Source organism: Elephantulus edwardii, unplaced genomic scaffold, assembly GCF_000299155.1.
Source record: "Elephantulus edwardii isolate Elephantulus edwardi_28Jun2011 unplaced genomic scaffold, EleEdw1.0 scaffold00315, whole genome shotgun sequence".
NCBI lineage: Eukaryota > Metazoa > Chordata > Mammalia > Macroscelidea > Macroscelididae > Elephantulus > Elephantulus edwardii.
Genome location: NW_006400065.1, coordinates 577,897 through 584,595, shown reverse-complemented (window position 1 = coordinate 584,595; position 6,699 = coordinate 577,897). Strand labels below are relative to the sequence as shown.

The window sequence follows — 6,699 nt, the reverse complement described above, 5'->3', positions numbered from 1 at the left end:
TGGACCTGGCTCTTCTTGTAAGGCAAGCCCTGATAACCAAGGCAGGGGACCCCTTCAGTCACGCCATTTCTGCAACCTTCATTCAGTATCACAATTCTGTGGAGGGTTCTCGCATGAAGTCCAGTAAAGACTCTGCTGAGAACATACCTCCTTCTACACCAACGACTCCATCAAGCGGATCTCAGACCTCAAGGAAAATGACATCAGGATCCCTGGGGAACGCAGCACAGGACTCGGCTAAAACCAAGCAATGGAAAAGAAAAAAGAGCACTGTGGACTGTGATGAGGCTCACAGCGATGCCACGCAGCCCTGCCACGTCAGAGAGGCCACTGGACGCCGGGGCCACAAGATTGGCCCTTTTGCCCCATTCCCAAGCACCTACCACTGGAGTGGGATGGATGGCTTTGCTGGACTGCTGATATGACCCAGGACCACAACAACCGGAAAAACCATGTTGTGGTAACGTGATTCCTTCTCCCCTCAGTGGAGCAAATAAAATACAAGTTTGTCTTCTCTGTGAAAAAAAAAATATTATTTTTTATAAATTATAAAAGTTATTTTATATTGGTGTGCATACAAATATCATATCCATTGTTTCATACTATCCTTAATTCATGTTCTGTTTCATGCAATCATTCCCATTTATTATGCTTTATAAAATTAATCGCCATTGAACTATGCCCGCCATTACCCTGTCTTTTCAGATCCCTACTGGAGCTTTCCCATTTCCTTTAACCTCCCCCCTAAAATGTGCAACCTCATGATTTTCCCCCCTGCCTATCCTCATCCCTCTGTTCCCACCCTCCTTTAACCAGGATCCATCTGAAATCAGCAATGATATCCTAAAGTTTTACTAGTTAACCTTCTATTTTTGCATTAATGATCTTATGCGATATTTATCCTTATAAGATGGAGTTAGTTCATGCAGCATAATGCTCTCCAGCCTCTCCCAAGTTATGTAGTGATTTTTAAAATTGTTGCTCCTGAGTGCTGCATAGTACTCCATCACGTGAATATAGCACAATTTCTCAGGCCATTCTATTGCGTTTGGATATTTGGGCTGTTCTTGTGATCCAGAAAACTATTGCAAGCGGCAGAGGATCATGACAGGACAGGTACGCAATGACAGATTCATAAAGCTTACAGCATTGGTTCTGGGGCTTCTAACACCTGCTTACCTAGTGGTCTAGCCAGGTGACCCAGATAGAGCTCATGACCATGTCTACTTGAGCCAAAGTCAGACAGACCTCAAGTTTTACCTTAAACGAGATTGCATGGACTCCCAAAAGGACACACACAAGTGCAACAGAGGGTTTCTTGAGGGTAAAGACAGTGATCTTTAGTCCCACATCCCTCGGGCATGTTGCCATGAGATACCAGTCGTTGGAAAAAGGCATCATTCTGGGGGAAAGTGGAGGATTCAACAAAGAGATGAAGACCCTCGAAGAGCAGGATTGAGTTCTGGCAACAGTGGCTGTAACATTGGGTCTGAGCGTGTAGAGATTGTGGTGGGGCAGGAGAGGGCAGGGTTTGGAACTGTTGTTATTGGGTCACTATGAGTCATAATTACGGATGAGTTTTCCTCCCATCCTGATGCCACATTTTTCTTCATTGAGCCCAGCTTTTTAAATAATTTGCTCAGCGTATAGATTAAATAGGTATGAAGAAAGAATACAACCCTGATGCACACCTTTTCTGATTTTAAACTATGTAGTGTTCCCCTTTTTTATTATTTTTTGTGTGTGTACCATCAAATCGGATCTGATTGGTACAGAAGGAGATTGTCCCTCTTTCTTCAGCAGAGCATCTGGTGGATTTGAAACACATACCTCTGGGATTGCAGTGCAGCTTCTTGCCACTAGGCCACCAGAGCTCACCTCTAGCTTGCCTCTGGAAACCCTATGAACCTGGAGAAAGGACAAAAGTTACACAGGTGTCCAGGTCTTTCATTCATAGGGTCCCTATAAGTTGCCTACAACTCAATGGCACTTAACAACAATAACAACAACAATACAACAACACAACAACAACAGCATAGAGAGAGATCAGTTGGCCTAGTGGACAGAAAGTCATGCTCCCAAGCCAAAGGTCGGGGACTCTAATCCTCAGACCTCAGGCCTGCCTTTGTTTTTGGTGAAACATTCTTCTAGGTGGTATAGCCCTGGTGTGTCCACTTGCTGCTGTACAGAGGTAACTCGTGGTTGTTGTGAAGCTGAACACTATGACACTGATGTGTCAAGTGCAAGAATGGTTACCCATGGTTACAGTGTTTGGTGAAGCTCCCCAATTAAAACAAGCTTGGAAGCAGGAGTAGCATCCACTTCCACAATAGCTGGCCTCTGGAAACCCTATAAACCTGGAGAAAGGATGAAAGTTATACAGGTGTCCAGGTCTTTCATTTCATTCATAGGGTCGCTATTGAGTCGCCTATGACTCGATGGCACTTAACAACAACAGTGTTCCCTTGTTCAAGAGAAAAAACAGCCTCTTGGTCTAAGTATAGTTTTTGCACAAGTGCAATCAAGTGTTCTGGAATTTCCATTCTTCTCAATGTTAGTCATAATTTGCTATGATCCACACAGTCAAGTGCCTTTGCCTAGTCAATACAGCCCAGATAGACCTTCTGGTGTTCTTTGCTTTCAGCCAGGATCCATCTGATGTCAGCAATGCTATCCCATCAGCGAGGGTTCCACAGCCTCTTCTAAATCCAGCTTGAATGTCTGAGAGCTATCTATGTAGTGTTTGAACCATTTTTGGATGATCCTCATTAGTACAACCTTTGCTACACAGATGACACACCCTTGCTTGCTGAAAGTGAGGAGGACTTGAAGCATTTGCTGCAGAAGGTTAAATCCTGCAGACTTCAATACGGATTGCATCTCAATGTCAAGAAAACAAAAGTACTCACTATTGGACTGATAGGCAACATCACGATGGGTGGAGAAAAGATTGAGACAGTCAACAACTTCATCTTACTTCAATCTACAATCAGTATATTTGGTACCAACAGTCAGGAGATCAGGAGACGTCTTGCACTGCAAAAGTCTTAGGCAGGGACTGCTCCAAATTATTGAGGAGTAATGATGTCAGTTTGAGGACTAAGGTATACCTGATTCAGGCACTGGTCTTTTCAGTCATTTGCTGTCCATCTGAGAGCTGAGCAATGACTAAGAATGACAGAAGAACTGAAGCCTTTGATCTGTTGTGTTGGAAAAGAATGCTGATGATCCTATGGACTGCCAAAAGACAAACAGATATGAAGCTTCATCTCACTTACTTTGGACATATTGCTAAGAGAGGTTATTACCTGAAGAGGTGCCTCATACTTGGAAAGGTGGGAGGTGTGGCCAAGGAGGGGAAGACCCTCGGCCAGGTGGATTGATGCACTGAATGCAGCAATAGGCTTGAGTGTGTGAGAGTGTAAGGATGGTACAGAATATGACAGGGCTCAGTTCGGTTGTTCACGGTGTTGCTATGAGTCATATTGTCAAGGGCACCTAACAAAAACAATAACATGAGTCATAGTTAAACATGCTTGACAATAACAACAGATAACACGGGGTCATTTGTAGGATTATCATGAAGAACACAATCAGGCGAGTTCCCCACCTCATGGTGCAATTCTGAGGGTGAACCATCCACACTTGACCTTGCTCCTTTGAACTGCACTCTTCTTGAAGGAAAATACCGTTCTCTGGGTTTGCTTGAACGTGCTAAGCACATCGGTGGGGTTGGTTTGAGGGTCATAAAGCTCTCTTGTGGTCTCTGAACTTACGTCAAGTCATGCTGCTGTTGTTTTTATTGTCAGTTATGACTCATAGCGACCCTATGAGCAACAGGGCCCGGTCCTGCACCATCGTGATGATCTCTGACACGCCCAAGTCCACTGTCACAGTCGCTGTGTCATTCCACCTGGTTGAGGGTCTCCCTCTCTTTCTGTGAACCTTCACCTCTCCCAGCATGTTGTCTTTTACCAAGGATTGGTTTTTCTTGGCAACGTGCCCAAAGTATGTGAGACCAAATTTTACCCTCTTCGCCTCCAGGACAGAATTATTCCTTCTTTCGGCAGGAGCTGGGGGAGGGGAGATGAAGACGGACTTTGATCGCCTCCACTCTGGCCGCTCCGCAGCGCCCCCTGCGCACCATGACGCTCCTCTTGTTCCTCCCACTCCTGGCAGTGGGTCTGTTGACAGATTTGGAAGGTAAACCAGGGCTGGGAGGATTTGGGAGTTTGAGATTTGAAAGTTTGAAGCAGACTGTTGGCCTGGGGTTTACGTGTAGAGAACCTTCGAGAGCTCTTGAGGTCCCTCCTGTACCTGTTTCCCAACGCCATGAAGCCCCCATTCCCATTTCCACTCTATGGGTCTCAAAAGCCTTTAAGATGCCACAGCAAATCTGCCCGGGGTGGGGGTGGGAGGCCTGGTGACTGATGACGTATAGACTCTCCTATGGGATTGGCTGCCCTGGTTATATGGAGAGGTAAAGACCGGGAAGAACTATGGAGGAGTAATTTCCCCAATAGAAAACAGATTGTCACCACTGGCCCGATTGGCAGCATCATAATAGATGGTGAAGAGATTGAGATGGTTAACAGCTTCAGCTTGCTTGGTTCCACCATCAACACTCTTGGTACCAGGAGCCAGGAAATCAAAAGACTAACTGCATTGGGAAAGTCTGCTGTCAGGGACCTCTCCAGAGTACTGAAGAGCAATGACGTCAGTCTCTAGACTAAGGTGTGCCTGATCCAGGCAATAGTCTCTGCAATTACTTACTATGCATCAGAAAGCTGGACATGACTAGGGATGATAGAAAGAGAATTGATGCCTTTGAGCTATAGTGCTGGAGTATTGACTATACCATGGACTGCTAAGAGGACAAGCAGGTTTACCCTAGAGAGGATGAAACCAGGCTGCTCTTTGGAGGCAAGGATTCTGAAGCTTCATCTGAGATTCTTTGCACATGTTTCAAGAAGGGACCAGTCCTTGAAAAGGAGCATCATGCTTGGGAGGGTGGAGGGACAATGCAAGAGAGGAAGACCCTGGATGAGAAGCATTGATCCAGTGACTGTGATAACGAGGGTAGGTGTGTTAGAGACAATAAGGTTGGTACAGGACAGAGCAGGGTTCAGGGCTGCTGCACACAGTTGCAGGCAACTCAACAGCATTAAACCTATTGCGTCGCTCTTCTCATCCTCATTCTAGCACTCATTGCCATTGGGTTGGAACCAACTCATAGCTGAGCCTCTAGTGGATTTTCAGAGACTGTTAATTGCACTGGAAAAGATTGTCCGTCTTTCTCCAGTGGAGCCCTTGGTGGATTCAAACCACCAGAGAGAAGCCTACTTTGAGTTAGCCGTGCAAAACCCTACAAGACGATGCCATGTTACTACACTCAACACGTCAGTTAAAGTTCTTTCTTCCCCTCCCTAGAATCCCAACCTAAGATATCCTGACCTTTTGCATTTCCCCTCCCCACCCATCTTTTTTTTTTTTAGGCCACTTCCAGCCTGGGCAATGCTGCCCCATTTCTCTGATATCCAGGGCTTCCAATACAGGTCAGACGAGCTGACGGCAGGGGAATACTCGTGTAGACAGGAGACCAGAGCATCCGACACAGTCAGATACATCTCTGTGAGGAGCGGGTGAGGCCCCTTTCTCTGGCTTGGGAAGGGCAGAGAGAGTGGGCAATATCTGGCTGGAGACATGAAGAAAGTCCAAGGACCTTCCTCCTTTTACAGATTGGGGAAAACTGAGGCCCAGAGAGTCCAAGGACATCCTTGTGGTCACACAGCAGAGCCTGAGGTGCTTCTGCTCGAGGGGGGTGTGTGTCCTCTGACTGCCATGCTCACGGCACCCTTCAGATCAGCCCTGGGGGGTACGGAAGAGTTCAAGGAGTCAGAGAGACCTGGGTCCCCAGGCAGATGTAGGACCCTCCTTCCTTTGTGGCCTTGGGACAGAGGTCGCCTTGAGCCGGCCTCCTCATTGCTGGGTTCTGGATGGTGTTAGACTAGAGGACCTGCCTGGTGCCTAGCACATTGTGAATGTTCTCATCAACACGACAACAACGGGCCGCCCAAGGAACAGACACCTCCATCTTTGAAGAAGTGGTCAGAATGTTCCTTACAAGAAAAGATGGTGAAACTTGATCTCACTCTCTTCAGGTATGCTTTTATCAGGAAGTGTCAGTTCCTGGAGAAAGGAATCATGCTTGGCAAAGTTATTTTGTTTTTCTTTTTTTTTTTAAATTTTATACTGATTCATTTACAAAGTTCAAATACATTGTTTTACAGTCTGGATTTTTCCCATTTTCTTTACACCCCTCACTTGTCAAATTGTGTGACCCTATGATTAACACACACAACCCCTCCTCAATCCTCTGCTCCCACCCTCCCTCCTGTTGGATCCTCATAAACATTCTATAGTAATGGTTCTATACAGTATTTGTCTTTATGGGGCTGAGTTAATTCACTCAGCATAATGCTTGCTAGTCCCTCCCAAGTCAGGTAGTAATTTACGAAAGTACCGCTCTTGAGTGATTAGAACAAGTGATTGCAAAGACCATGGCCTGTATCAGACACACCTTAGTCTCCAGAGAAACACCATTGTTCTTCAACACTTTGGAGAGGTCCCTAACAGCAGACTTTCCCATGGCAATGCGCCTTTTAATTTCCTGGCTGCTGGTGCCAAGACTGTTGACTA

At 46.0% G+C, this 6,699-nt stretch overlaps 1 pseudogene; it reads left to right on the top strand.

The window, feature by feature from the left end:
• LOC102862937 overlaps nucleotides 1-425 on the top strand; it is a 1,435-nt pseudogene extending 1,010 nt beyond the window's left edge.
• Nucleotides 426-6,699: the final 6,274 nt, after the last annotated feature.